Below are 15053 nucleotides of genomic sequence, written 5' to 3'. Positions count from 1 at the left end.
CAGCCCTGAACTCCACCCTCCCATGAGGGTGAGCCCTAGGATGGCCCCACTGCTGCCTGCTCTAAGAGGAGCTGGACCATGCTGGCAGCAGCTTGGCCTGTGGATTACAGGGTGTCTGATCCCAAAAGCCCCTGGGCTTCAGGCCACGATCACCATGAGTACCTCCTGGTAGGTGCAGCCTTTATCATTCAAATCATCTGAGTGTATCTATTCCCGCTTACCAGAAAGACACTGCAGCAAATTTATCGGGCTTCTGCGTTTGCTATCTAGCAAATTCTCCTCTCCCAGGTAGAAAGATCCTCTGCTTCTTTTATACTGAAGAAGCAGAGAAAATAAATGTTTCCAAATAACCCACAATCTGGATGACTTCAACAGAAGCAAGAACAAGCACTTAGAGCATGATAGAAGGATTACTGTTGCCTTATATCATTATCTGGGGGAGGACAAGCCTGATGCATTGGAAGCTTTGTAAACATCTCAGACTATTTAGGGAATCTGCAACACAAGCCGAAATGTTTGAAAGCGTATTTCTTCTAAAACATGCATTTCCCAAATGAGTATGGACAAATTCAGGTCTGGAACAAGTCCAGTGAGCATGATGAACTATGACTAGGGAAGAGCAGAGGCAATTGTTTTGTGTTACACCCTCCCTCCCAAAATGATGCAATATCTCTTAAATTCAGTGGGTGGGGAAAAAAAGCATATGCAATATAATAAGGATAAAAGTTTGTTCTGACTTCCTCAGCCTCCAAGCCTGCTAAGCACAAGTCTCTGTTCACTATATACTGCAGTCTCCTGGCCCAGCCCACTGAGTAATTGTGTTTTCTGTTTACTTCTTTTTCTGACCTCTTCCATAAGCCAAAGATAAAGCCAGTACAGCTCCAGCTGTACTTTTGAACCCATGTTTAAATGGGGTGGAAATAAATCTTAATGAGATTGTCTAGCCCTATTACCTTAAGTAGTATACCTCAAATGAACCCTGCAAAAGGCTGTAATTCCCTTCTGACATTCAATGACATGAGCAAGTGGCTCATATTTCACTACTGTGGCTTGGGTCGTCATTGGATACTTGGTAGAATGCCACTTTTATTGCACGAGAATTGGAGAAACTCGCCTTTACTAAAGATGTGAAAATAGTAGAAGATGCTTTCCTCTAATAAGCGCAAAGAAATTTCACCTAATCTTCACTCCAAGCAGGAACTGACTTTTCCATTTCTACTTCATGAGGATTCAGACAAAAAAACTTCTCCCATAAATTTTTATGATTGGTATTTTGAACCTTCCTATTCCATCTCTGGATAAAATCAAGGTATTTTCCCAGGATTTTCTGCTGGGCAAAGAAGGCAGCAGCAGAGAGGCAGGACTGGAAGAACCGAGGAAGGGCCAGAGAGGTCTCAGACTGCGTGTCTCCAGGGAGCACCATACTGCAGCAGAGACATCACTTATTTAAGATCTCTTGAGAACCACATACACGGTTGAAGAGAGACAATTTTTAAGATGTACTTGCCTAAAGTAATATACAAAAAAAGAAGGGGTGGCCTTAAGTCTTTGGAATCTTGCAGCAGTGTCCTTCAGGGCACAGGTTATCTGCCCTTCACATGAAGGGCATGTGGAGTTCTAGAAGGTATCAAAAAGAAATCAGTCTTCCTAGCCCAAACCTACTTGGCTGTGCAGTAAACGCAATTTTTAGATCACATTGTGCCCACAGCAGCCAACGGGTAACCCACAAAATGAAGGTCCGGAGGAGAAATCTCTCCTCGTCTAATTTAGCATAAGGCCTTGAAAATACAGAGAAGGCAGCCAAGCATCATCAGTAGCCAGAGAATTTAGACAAGGAAGAGAGCTCAGTTCTACTAAGTGGCTTTTGGGAAAGAATGGCATCAGAAACAGGGCTCTAATAACCTTTTACTGAGCTAAAGTTAACCTCCAGCTCTGGGCAGAAACCTAGGACTATCTCTGACCGTAGACCTAATTCAGTGAAGAATTAGGATTTCTGCTGATTTTTCACACTTTTAGTGATGTCTAATACTGGATCAATGCACAGAAATTTGAGTATGCGCACTCATCAGATGCTATTAACTGCTGAGAGGAGAGGTAAGTAATGAGTAGTTTCACACAGAACAGCAAGACTAAGCCTAGAGAAGCTGTACTAGCAGGTGCCCGCACGCTGCACTCACTCCTCGGTGTTCTCCAGGGAGCCAGCTTGTAAACAGGCTGGTCTGTAGCAAGGCAGTGCATCAAGTACTGGAAAGTAAATTTGATCTCCCTGTGCTGGCTCCTCACTCCAAACAACTCCAAGTTCATTCCCAAGAATGCAGGTACTCCGAGTGGCAAAGATACAGCTGTTTGGGCAGGCTTGGGGCTGTGCTGGGATGGACTCACGCTTCAGCCTTGTCTTGCCCTTCACATCAACTCATTAAATTGTCCAGTTGCCTCCAGTTCTCCTCTGTCCCTTAATTAACAAGGCAGCTTAATTAACAAGGCAGATTGTCAATTGAGCAATAGCCTCAGAACAAAAAAATATTTAAAGATTTGGCACCATTATCTAGGATAACGCAGCTGCTGAACTTCATTAGGAAAAGAAAGCAAATGCTAAATATGGGCTCATCTTTGAGGCACATTTCTGTGGGAGAAAGTAAAAACAATTTAGGAAAACTGAGTATTTTCTAAGTCTGTATATCCCTTCGGCAAAACAGAGGTGTTCTCCTCCTGACTACCATTGTGTCTCATAGCTATAGAGTAGTGAATTTTCTCAGGTACCTTGTGGTGCATCTCTACCTCCTCTCCCCTGCAGGGACACCTGACCTCAGGAGTGAGGGATGAGGCATGGGAGCACCTGTGCTGCTCCAGGAACTGGCTCTGTCCTGCTGAGGTCCTGATGGCAGCATGAAGCAGGGAGATGCTCATGCACAGGGTCTGATGGTCCTTCTGCATACCCAGAGACAAAAACAGTGCTGAAGCCTCGTTGGTGTTGGTTATGTTTTGATTGATCTGAGCAGTGAGCCTCCTACAGTGTGGAGGGAAAACTCATGGTGCCTCGGCAAAAATGTGTCATCTGGTCACTTTTCAGTGATGGTCTCCTTCCAGTGTAGTGGGAGAAGAGTGAAGAGCTGTTTTCTTACTCTCCCTGCTTTATAGGACATCAGAGTAGGCAGGGAGTAGTAAAGGACAGCAAAAAGACTCTTCATCTACTTTGTGTGTGGGGAGGCTCCCCAAAGATCTGAAGAAACCAAATAATTGTGGGAGAGGAGTTTGCTAAGAAAACAAACACTCCTCCTGTGAAAAACTGTGAGCAGATTGAATATTTTCCCTGGAGTTTTCCAATTTTTTCATTAAATGACTCAAAATGAAAACATGCAAAAATGTGGTTGGTGTTTAAAAAGACAGGTTTTTTGTTAGAGAAATATTGTTCTCCAGCCTACACACGTAGGCACTATGTGCCTCAGCCTGACATAGTTGTTCTGCACATTCTCTTGCACTTTCCCACATGATGCTTCTCTCTGTGCCTTAGCTGTTTAAATACCTGACCAAAATGTCTTTGAAAAAAAATCCTCACTCTCCAGTGGCATAAGATTTCCCATATGTTGCTGACTGGGTGAAAACAGACAGTGAATAGACATCTTGACAAACACCAAAAACTCATGACCCAAGAAACCTGGCTTTAAAAAAAAAAAAATCAAACAAAACTTATGAAGCTTATGATAAACATCAAAGAGTTGGCAGCACTAAGATGAATCAAACAGTTTAGGTGAAATTTCCCAGAGAAATTGCTTCAATTTCATGAATGTAGTGTCTGTTTTCAAACAGTTAAGCCTGAATATACCATTTGGAATTTATGATAGATGCAAGAAATAATAGTTTCCTTCTCAAAATCCTTTCCACATGTGGTCTGTATGCCTGCAGCACAAATGGATTGCAATATCATGCCTAAATCAGATGGGTGTGAGAAGGCCAGCTGACTGTTGTAGCAACAGGACAAACCCGGCAGCCTCTGATCTGGGGTCAAAGAGGTGTAGAAAATGACAGATATAGTGTCCCAAGGACAAGCTGCCTGTATCAGAGGTGCTTGTGTGCAAGCCTATTGATGCTGTAGAGTATCTCCAAACAGTTGGTGAAGTATCAAGTTAGTATTATAACAAGTATACTTATTGCTAGAGATCTAGTTATGAAGTGTCAGAGTATTTTGCATTTTATGACATATATGTTTCCAATAAGCTGTTTATCATAGCAACACAGCTTCACGTCTTGGAGATATTGAACAAGGTAAAGAATGCAATTCCAGGAAGATCAAGGATGGTTTCAGGCTAAGTTAGCTTGAAAAGTATTACTGGGAACTAAATTGCATCTGTGCCTCAGATGCAGAGCAGCTCTCAAAGGGAGAGGACTTGCTCCACAGAGCAACTTTGAAACCAAGCTCTTCAAAAATGGTCACTGGTGGCACATTCCTCACCTCCTCATACTGGAGAGAAGACCACGGATCTGATTTACAGACATGCCCAATGCTCACATCTGCCAGTGAAGTTTGAACATATGAAATATGCTGCTCTTCTGGGTGTTCTTAAAGAGCTCCTCAGCATCTCCAGTTAGACACCCACATCAGTGGGAATTGGTTTTGGCTTAATCTTCATGTGCCTCAGTCCCTCATACATAAACTCTGAGTAATACCACACACATGGCTGTGACTTATTGCTAAGTCATATCTACTAGTGTTTCAGTAGGGAAATATGAAACATTCACTGAGTTTTAATTAGATGCAAATATAAATATGTTTCTCTGAGCAATCACGCTGGGATAAAGAATGACTAATGCATGGTGCTTCCCACGCACCAAAACAGTGCTTGCTGGTGAGGTCTCACCCAGCAAACCTCACCAGCCACACAGCACAGGGCTCAGGCTATCTGTCTTAAGAAGAACTGAGCTGAGGCAGCCACAGTCTGTACCTATATGTCAGGTGCATAAAGATATTTCTGAGATTTTAAGAGACATGATCCAAATTCACTGTAGTGAATGGAAAGTGTCCTCTTGGCTCCAAGAGGTCTGGATTAGGCTCCTAAAACTCTTCCTTCCCCCAGAGATTCGGAGATGCACAAATTTTAAATTTAACCTGAAGCTACATCCTTCTTAATTCCTATGATATGATCAAGTACAATGTGAGATCTTCAGCTTGCTGTCACCTCTGTAGATTTTTGAGTATTTTAGCTGATACTCTTAGTATCTGAACACTTAGGTGTTCAGATGTTGCACACAGGTATTTTTTGTGTGCTTTTACTCCTTTGTTTTGTCAGCAAGGCCTCTTCGGTGAGTTGTCTAGCTACAGGAGTTTTCACCCAACCCTGGCTTCAGGCTGGAAACTCCTTGCCTGAGTAGCTGGCTGCCTACTGGGGTTTGACATGTTTTACAACACATGGGGCTGCTGAAGTGTAGGGTCATTCTCTCATCAGAGCTTCTGGGGAGAAGCAGGAATGACCATGCCTGTCTGAGTGGACTAGGAGAGCGGCTACTCACACAAATATGCCGCATCCAACAGCCCTGGGGCTTCTCTCCCACTGCTGGTTGCAGCAGCAAGGATTTTACCATTTTCACTGTAGTTTTATTAGATACTGGGAAGTGTTCTGAGTGTGCTGTTGACTGAGGGGTATTGGGAAAGTTGTAGCATATCCTGCAGCTCCACAAAGAGCACAAAGGATAAGTGTGCATGAGTGCTGTGCAGGCAGTAAGTAAATATATTTATCTGCAAAATAGATGAGAGCTACGTGAAATGCCAGGTTTGGCAGGTAGTGTCTCCAGATTTATGAGGGGATTTTGGACCTAAACCTTTCAAACATCTCTCCAAACTCTTCATTTCATGCCCTTACACTAGCTCATGTGGGTAAAAGCCTTTGGTCTCCCAAGGAGCACTGAAGTGATGGAAACATGAGCCACACAAACGGTGCTGAGAGCAGTGATGGGGTGCTGGGGGGAGTACCTGCCTGGGTGGTCAGGAGGAGCTGTCTGAGATGAATAAGCCATTGGCCCTTCTTTGAAATGCTCTCTGTTATCTGTGATGGGGACAGCACTGTACTCTCCTAAATCTTCTTGGAATTTGTTGTGACTCCTCAAGGGCCACTGCCAATTTACTGAGCCAATTTGAAGTCATTTGAGTGAGGGCTTGCAGAGACAAGCTTTTCTTCCAAGAGTAATTTCTGTGATTGACAGACCATGTGCAGAACCAAAGAGCAACTCTGACCAGTCCCCACGTGCCTCACTGACTCAACAGTGACTTCAGCTGCTCCATGAAACCCAGGACTCCTTTGGGGAACTGACCCTGGGCACTATCAACAGGTCTATGCCCAGCACTTGATGTTTTTTAGGAGCCCATTCCTCTGCCCTGGAGTTCCTTTTTCACAAGGAAGAAAACATTTGGGGGATCTTGCCAGTCTTCTAGGTGAGTTTTAGAGGAGGTTTGAGATCTAAGGTAATAAAAATTCACTGTGAGGGCGGTGAGGCACAGGAACAGGTTGCCCAGAGAAGCTGTGGCTGCCCCCTCCCTGGCAGTGTTCAAGGCCAGGTTGGACGGGGCCTTGAGCAACCTGATCTAGTGGAAGGTGTCCCTGCCCATGGCAGGGAGTTCAAACTAGATGATCTTTAAGGTCCCTTCCAACTCAAACCATTCTATGATTCTATGAGTTTAACTGTGGAAACCATCAGTGTATGGTGAGGGAGCTGATGGCAGACAGTAAAGAAAGAAATGACAGGGACAAAGCAGCAATTGAAGATGTAGATGAGAGACTCGGCCCTCACCAGGTTGGTGGGAGGACAAACTGGGCATTTAGTTTGGAGTCTGAATGGCAATATAAAGGAAGGGTGCCCCACCCTCTAAATTACTGCCTGTAAAACAGGTCTGTAGCAAGAGAGGGCTCCAGACAGCAAGAAGCAAATGTTAAATGCAATTATGGCTTCTAAATGCCAATGGCTTAACACAGACTGTGTTGGAAATGTTGCAGATGTTGTGAGGCATGGAGGAGAGGAGGAAAAAAACACATCAGTTGTTTTTTGCATGCCTTATGTTACTGCAAACATGATGGAATAAGACTTCAGAAGTGTGCTGTACAGCCTGTGCAAGTGCTCTTGCTCACAGACACTGGGACAGACTATAGCTACCAAGTATTTCTGCAGATAAGCAAAATCCTCCTGTCAGTGGTGGGGGTGGGGAGGAGGAGCACTCGGGAACTATGTAGCATCTTCTCTATTTCCTAAACCAGACCCTTAACCCGCATCCCAGCTGCAAACTTTCATGCTAACTTCAACTGTCTCTAATGACTTCCTGTAAGAGCAATCCTTCTTCAGCACTCCCCCCTGAAAAAAAAAAAAAAAAAAGGAAGAAAAGAAAAAAAAGGGGGAAAAAATCCTCTCTTATACTTCCAGAAACGATTTCAGTACATTTCTGCAAATTTAGACTTCTAAAAATTGGTATTAATATCTCTGCTAGCTCAGATCCCCCAAGTTGGAGCCCCAGTAGCACACCGCACACGTACACACATTTTGCTTTAGAAACACAGTGAGCAGGCACAGCCCCTGCCTGTCTGCCAGCCAAATATTTAGGCTAGTCCACAGAAGGACACCTCACCTGCTACACTTTAAACGCAGATGCTGAAGATGCAGCCTAACCCTGTGCCTTTGCTCAGGAGACTTCTGGGACAAAGTCAACTCCCACCTAACTACCCCAGGCACCAGGGACAGGACACCTGTGTCCCGCTGCTCCCACTCTGCCTGCAGTAAACCTCTGAAATGAAGCATATGGACTCTCATGGGACACACACCACTCAGTGTCACCAAACACGGGCCACCCAAACCGCTCCTTGTCCCCAGGCAGGAGTGGCCGGCTGGGCTGCCGAGCCAGAGGAGCAGGTCTGGGTCTCCTAAGTCTGTGCTTACTCCTAAGCAAAGCGTTGGAGGAGAAAAGGGGAGTTGGCACCAAATTTGTCTTTTTCCTATTTCTAGAGGTTGCAAACTTTGAACCTAGTTCTAAGAAATAACTTTATGAGTAGTAGATGGGGCTTGTACTACACAGCTATGTGTAAGTATGCTATGTTTGGCTAAGCTGGGCTAAATCCCTGTTGGGAACAGGCCTGTCTGCAACAGAGAGAGCCTCTTTCCTCTTTGTTTTTGATACCAAAGAACCGTTTTTGCCATCTGTGATGTTTTACACAAGTGCAAACGGGGAGCTGCCTCAAGCACTCCAGCTCTCTCCCAGCACTGGAGCAACTGCTGCATGGATTTGGGAGGCCTCAGATTTCTCCCAAATGGAAAAGCACTTTTTTCCTCAACAGAAGATCTGAGAAGGTGGATGAGAAAAGACTATGGTTGGGCCACTGCAGATTCATGGCTTTGAAATCCCAGTTTGAACCTGTCAGTCCCTCCTCAGCAGGGAGCCATTTAACCAAGGCCTTCACCAGCCTGTGAAGTAGGTGAAAGCTGAACACGGGTGATTTTAACTCTTTACAGAACCACTGGCCAAATATTTTGGATCATGGGGCTGTCTTGAAATGCCTCATGGGCAGAGAGGGCTTTCCAGGTGTGCCTCGGGCAGCCTCCCAACCCTGTGTCTCTGGGGCTTGCTTGTCACCATAAATCTTCTTCTGGGGTTTTTCTTGGAAAACATGGGTTCCTGGGGCACTGGAGTCACTAATTTTTCCTTGCATGTTTGCCTGACCCTCATGTTCCAAAAACTCTTTAAAACCTTATAAAATCACGATTGCTTCTTTATTGCCAATGCCAGCCCCCTCAATGTGCAGCCTCTGCTGTTGGGGGCACTGCTCAGACAGACTGGGGACACACAGCATTTCCAGGGGGAGGGATAGGGCAGGTCAGCAGGAGAACTCCCAGCTGCCAAGAAAATTCTGGGATTTCAGTTTCATTTGCATCAAACTGGGCCAAGGAACCCAGATATTATATTTGGGTTTATTTTACCCAAGCCTTCCAAGAATTTTTGCCTTACTTCCCACTCAATTTCAATTTTCAAAATGTAGTCTTTGGAAAGGTATTAATGTCCTGAAATTTCCTACAAAATGTTGCATTTTGATTTGGTGACCTCTGTATTTTGTGATGGAAGAACACTTTACTGGAAAACTTGTGACTGGCTCTGATAGTTAATGTTCATCTTCTGACCTGATTTCCCAAATGCAAAAGGAAATGAGTTTGCCAAGGGGTACATATATCAAGATTGAAACTTCTGTAAGGTGTTCACCAGTTCCAAACCACCCTGGCTTTGGCTGAGATTGAGGTAATTTTTTCTTCTTAGTATCTAGAATTGGCCAATAGCATATTCTATATCATACAACGTCATGCTCTGTACATAGGTGAGGGTTGGTGGGGGAGCTAGCTGGGATTGTGGAATCCCTCTTCTGGGATTGTGGCTTCAGGATTTTCTCTCCTCCAGGATCACTAGCCAGGAATGGGCTGGGCATCGGTCAGTGGGTGGTGAGAAATTCCATTGTGCATCACTCATTTGTATATTCTATTATTATGATGATTATTTTTATTTTATTTCAGCTATTAAATTGTTTTTATCTCAACCTATGACTTTCCTTACCTTTACTTCTCCAATTTTCTCCCCATCCCCTGGGGCGGGGGAAAGGTAAACAAGTGGTTGTGTGGTGTTTGGCTGCCACCCGGGTTTAAACCACTGCACAAACCCTGTTAAATAATACAGAGCATTCCAGGTTCTCATCACTTTGCAGAAATTATCTATTAGTGCTTAATACTACTATGATGGTGATTGTCTCCCTGCACTCGGCACTGGTGCGGCCACATCTCAAATACTGTGTTCAGTTTTGGGCCCCTCACTACAAGACAGACATTGAGGTGCTGGAGCATGTCCAGAGAAGGACAACGAAGCTGCTGACAGGTTTAGAGCATAAGTCTTGCGAGGAGTGGCTGAGGGAACTGGGATTGTTTAGTCTGGAGAAAAGGAGGCTGAGAGGAGACCTCATCACCCTCTACAGCTACCTGAAAGGAGGTTGTAGTGAGGTGGGTGTCAGTCTCTTTTTCTAGGTAACAAGTGATGGGATGAGAGGAAATGGCCTCAAGTTGTACCAGGGAAGATTTAGACTGGATATCAGGAAAAATTTATTCACTGAAAGGATTCTCGAGCATTGGAACAGCCTGCGCAGGGAAGTGGTTGAGTGACCATCTCTGGAGGTATTTAAAAGTTGTGTACATGTGGCACTTAGAGACGTGGTTTAGTGGTGGGTTTGGCAGTGCTAGGTTAGCAGTTGGGCTTAATGACCTTAAAGGTCTTTTCAAACTGAAATGATTCTGTGATTCTAAGTGGGTTAAATTCTGGCATCCAGAAATGCTTCTTTCTTGTGGATTTATACTAACCATCAGACACTTTTACCTTCTCTCTTTAAGATGCTTGACTCAGTCATGTCCATTGCAGCTGCAAAGCATTTTTAAATGACTTGGCTGTGGCATGTAGCAAGTTATCCAAAAGCAAGGCTGGACTCATAAACCTGCAGATGTAATCCCTAGACAGACTTCAGACAATCCACAGAGGCACCTAAGTCCAGCAACCAGAGCAAGGCTGCACAGCTTCAATGACAGTGCTGTAGCTGCAGTCATTCATGGTCACTCTTCATTCAGGTTTCCCCCCATACATTCCCAAAGCTGAAAGCACTATTATATGGGTTGTGGTTTTTTGTTTCTAAGAGTACTGACTGCAAGATTGCTCATGCCTCACTGTGCAGAGCTAGGTCTGTAAGCATGGGAGCCCCAGCACCCCGGCCTCACCTTCCCCTGGCTGGGGAATACTTCTAGGGAGCTCCAAAAGTGCAAGCCAGTGCTGGTGGTTTTAGTGTGGTCAGGAGCTGTCGTTCATCCTGCAGACTGTTCTCTTGAGATGCTTAAGATATGCCATTACCTTTCCCACCTGCAGCAGGTAGTTGAGTTGATATGCTGAAAAAACCTTGCTGCTTCCCTGCTTACCCCAGGGCACCAAATGCAGACTGTACAGCAATTCTGCAAGGTGATTTCAGTGTGTTGCCTTTTACTTACGGTCTCACCCTGCAATCAGTAGTATTCTGTGGGACCACTCACATGGCAACATTAGTGTCTGAGTCAAGATCTTTTATCTAAAGTCTAGAATGCAAAGCAGAACTGGTGCTCTTTCCCTAAGGGGAACACAGATTTATCCACAAAAAGCTAGACGTTTTAACTAGATCTGATGAAAGATTAATTTAAAGCATAGTCCTATTCTGGGTACATGAAAGTGGGGCAATTTTACCTGACAGGGCTACTGCTCATGCGTGTGCTGAGTCATTTCTAATGATTTTTTGTTACAAAAATATATTCGTGTCATATTTGATTCCCAGAGGCTGTTTAGAGACAGCCCAGTGTGGGAGATGGAGGTCTCACTCACTAGCAGCCTCTCTGGCTGAGATAAATGGACTCCCCGTGACAGTGCAGAATATGTGTTGAAATTCAGGAAATCTAAATTCCTGTAGGTTCCTCGGATATCCTGATTCTGAAAACACCAATTTTAGCAAATTGGCTCCAGTCTGTCTTAAAGACATGTTTGAAATGTGTAATTTTAGCTTTGAAAGGAAGTACTTAGCTAAAGAGTCAGGAACATGTTTCAGATGAAAGGTCTTATTTCCTCCTCTATTGAAACGAGGCCAATAAAAGTTTGGAAGGAATTTTAAGGAAATTCAGTTAGATTCGCTTGCCACCTGCTGCAGAACAAGCTACATCAATTCTATTTCTTCCCTTCTTAGCCCTGTTGTAGTAAATAACAAAGAAAATATATACATTATGAGACTCCTGGCATCTGAATAGTTACTCCTTCTTCGGCAACATAATTTTCATCTATTATGGCTGAATACCTTCTACTATTGCAACAGTGACGTTACCCACAAAAAGTTACCCAAGTAATTCAGTCAGTCTGTGGCTGAAAGAAGAAAGAAGAAAATAAGGAAAGAGTCACTTTAAGAACCTTTGCGTGACTTCAGAGGTTTTTCTGAAGTCAAAAGGATTGTGTTAGGAACCAGAACCATCATGACTCATATATTCCTAATCAAAATGCTGGGTGCGTGAAATGCTGTTCAGTCGTACAGAGACTGAACTATGTCTCCTTACAAGAGAAAAATAATACACACAAGAGGAATCACTTAAATAATTGATGTGCTTTTCTTTTATCTGCATGTAGGAATGACAGGAAATCTATGTAGCTGGCACTAATGAATAACATCAGTATGTCAATAATTGCTAATGAGAAAAAAATAGGAGTGCATTTGTCCTGAAGTGACTGATCTTTCTTCTTTATCTTCCCATGTTACAATGGGAAATTAACAGTGTAAATTTTAGAATTCTGTTCACTAATAAATCATTTTGATAGTGATGCTTTCAAGTGCCTTTTCTGGTATGAATTCAGTCCAAAATGACTGTACACTAATCTGCAATGTGACATCTAGGATCCTTTTTTTATGTCTTCTGTGCTATATTCAAACAACAAAATAAAACTTTGTTTGCATCACATGTTTAATTTTTCATTCCTCATTAGTGAAAGCGTGCAGCCATGCTGGAATTGAACATAAAACAGAGATTTAAAAACAGTCAATGCTTTCATCCTGAAAAATTGCATAACCATTTCCAGCACAGAAGTAGGATACTCTTACCCAATAAAGCTTCTTGTTGAAAAATTATTGGTATATCGACCCATTCATACCAGCTATTTAATTCAAAGATTGTATTCAGCAGTTCCCTCTGAGTTGCTTGTCTGAGGGAACAATTACGCAGCTGTTCTTGCAACATTCTTGTGTAGGCTGAAAGCAGTCTAAAAATTCTGGCATTAATTTACTGTAACTACAAACCGCAGTTCTCCAGGTTGTTCATGAGGCATACCCTTTGCAAAGAGGTTGGTTAGGCAATACATACACTTGACACTGATATTGTGCTTTGGCTAAACTTATTTATAGCTGTGTGCATGTGTATACACGGATGCATGCATACATCTGTATGGTTTGTGATATAAGCCGGGCTCTGGATTCTAGCCACATTGCGTCGCTAATGATATCTGTCACTGTAACAACTTTTTGCAGTTATATTATCTGACTGCATTCAAAACCATTAATTTTAAAAGTACAACGCCAGCCTTACTGTGCTCATTGGATTCAGCAAACTGGTATATCTGCACTAATGGACATTAATCGTTATTTTAGAAAGATTGATGCTGATTTTTTTGCAACCTTTTAATGGAGTTTTTATGGCTAAAGTTTTAAACTCTGAAATAGCAAAAGAGCAATAACCACAAAGAGAATTATTTGATTTCAAAATACCTTGGCACAAAAACCAAGATATCAGCAACAACCAGTTCACTAAAACTGCTTAATAACTCCGCAGGAGTGCCACCATTTCTATCTATCTCAAGTGCCAGTTTTGTGTGCATTTATATATATGCATATACACACGCACATATCTATACATGAACCAGAAAATTATGCAAGGCCCGTGCAGTGGCTGACTGGTTATTTGTGCCCAGTGTGGGGCAGAGCGGCAGGCTGTGGGGTGAGCCCTGCTGCCAGGGAGCTGGGCTGGAGGCAGGGCCAGCTCTGGCTGCGGGATGTGGGAGGATTATTGGGGGAACAGAGAGAAATCAACCTTTCCTCTGCATATGCGTATGCTGGCATGTTTCCAATCCACGTCCACATCTAAACATCATTTTATCTTTAATTTTCATTCCTGCCCGTAACAAACTGCATCCTTTCCTCAAATGATGCATGTACAAATGCTTTTCTGGAGGAAACGTCCTAGGTCCTTTCATCAGCAAAGGTAATTGAGATATCAGTAACTTCTGCACACAACATGCCATGCACACTCAATATCAGTTTCATCATTAATATCAGATGCCAGCTAAATACTGTCACTGTCACCCTGAAATATCCCACCCTCAACTCAGAGTGCTTAACAAGCAAACTGAGGTCAGGCCCTTAAAATCAAAGCCTGAAGAAGGAAAGCTTTGTTGGTTAACAGATCAGCCCTTTGAGAAGGTAAGCAGGAAATACTCATGTTCATCTCTCCTCTCTAGACAACGATAGCAATGCCACAAGGAATTGCGCATGGCGAAGTTCATGCTGCACCATATACATAATTTATATTTTTCCACTCCGGTTTTGAGTGCACATTTTTGGACTTGGGATTGTTTTGGTAAAATGGAAGCAAGCAGAAGAGTTAAAAAAAAAGCACTGCAGCAGCCTTCTCCTCCTGCCCCACTTTTTAGCCCAGATCCTCATCTCTGACATACAGCCTGCACAGGCCAGTGAAACACGAGTGCTACACAGTACATGTACATATATATGTATATATACATATGTAAAAAGATAAATGCTTGCCATGGCAAAAGAAAAACAAAACAAAACAAAAAAATGTTTCTGATGGTCCATCTCTTTATTAGTAAAATGCCGCGGCAGAGAATTACTCTAGCATTTTGACAAGAGTTTTCTTTTGTGCAGGCAGTCTAGTGAGTGTTTACAATTCTATAGAAGTAAAAAAAAACAACCCAGCTGAGAAACATGCTTCTTGCAGACACAGTCTCCTGCTCAGTGAAGTTTGACATATACAGCCATAAGTACTAGTAAAGGATTCCTTCCCAGATATAGGCAAAACACGTAAGGCACTTATTTTGAAAAAAAAAAGGTACATTTGTATTTCCTTTCAGCAAATAAACCCTTCACATTATGCTCATCTGCCCTTGCTGCGTCCGTTACTGTCCAGGAAGGTTTATCAAGGCAAGAACAGGACACATACACAGTGCACTTGGTCCTGCAGGACCCATCCCCAGAAACTCTTTCACAAGCTCAAGACTACCCACATCAATACCATCATGTCTCCGGACACAGACACTTCAGACCATCTGCCTGAATTACTGCACCCTTCCTTCTATCTAGCCCGTGCCTTTAGAGAAAATCCAGGCACCACCACCCGCGCCAGCCCTCCACCACGGACTCGTAAGGAACCGCACCAGGATCTGCAGTGGTTGCAGGGAGTTTCTCCTCTCCCTGCCACAGCTCCAGCTCCCT

General features: G+C 43.4%; 1 protein-coding gene across 1 annotated transcript in view; it reads right to left on the bottom strand.

The window, feature by feature from the left end:
* EML1 (EMAP like 1) overlaps positions 1-15053 on the bottom strand; it is a 131229-nt gene that overhangs the window by 115983 nt on the left and 193 nt on the right. The gene's annotated exons all lie outside the window — the stretch shown is intronic.

This window comes from Athene noctua, chromosome 6, assembly GCF_965140245.1.
Source record: "Athene noctua chromosome 6, bAthNoc1.hap1.1, whole genome shotgun sequence".
Lineage (NCBI taxonomy): Eukaryota > Metazoa > Chordata > Aves > Strigiformes > Strigidae > Athene > Athene noctua.
The sequence above is the reverse complement of the archived record's forward strand: the minus strand, read 5'-3'. Positions and strand labels throughout refer to the sequence as shown.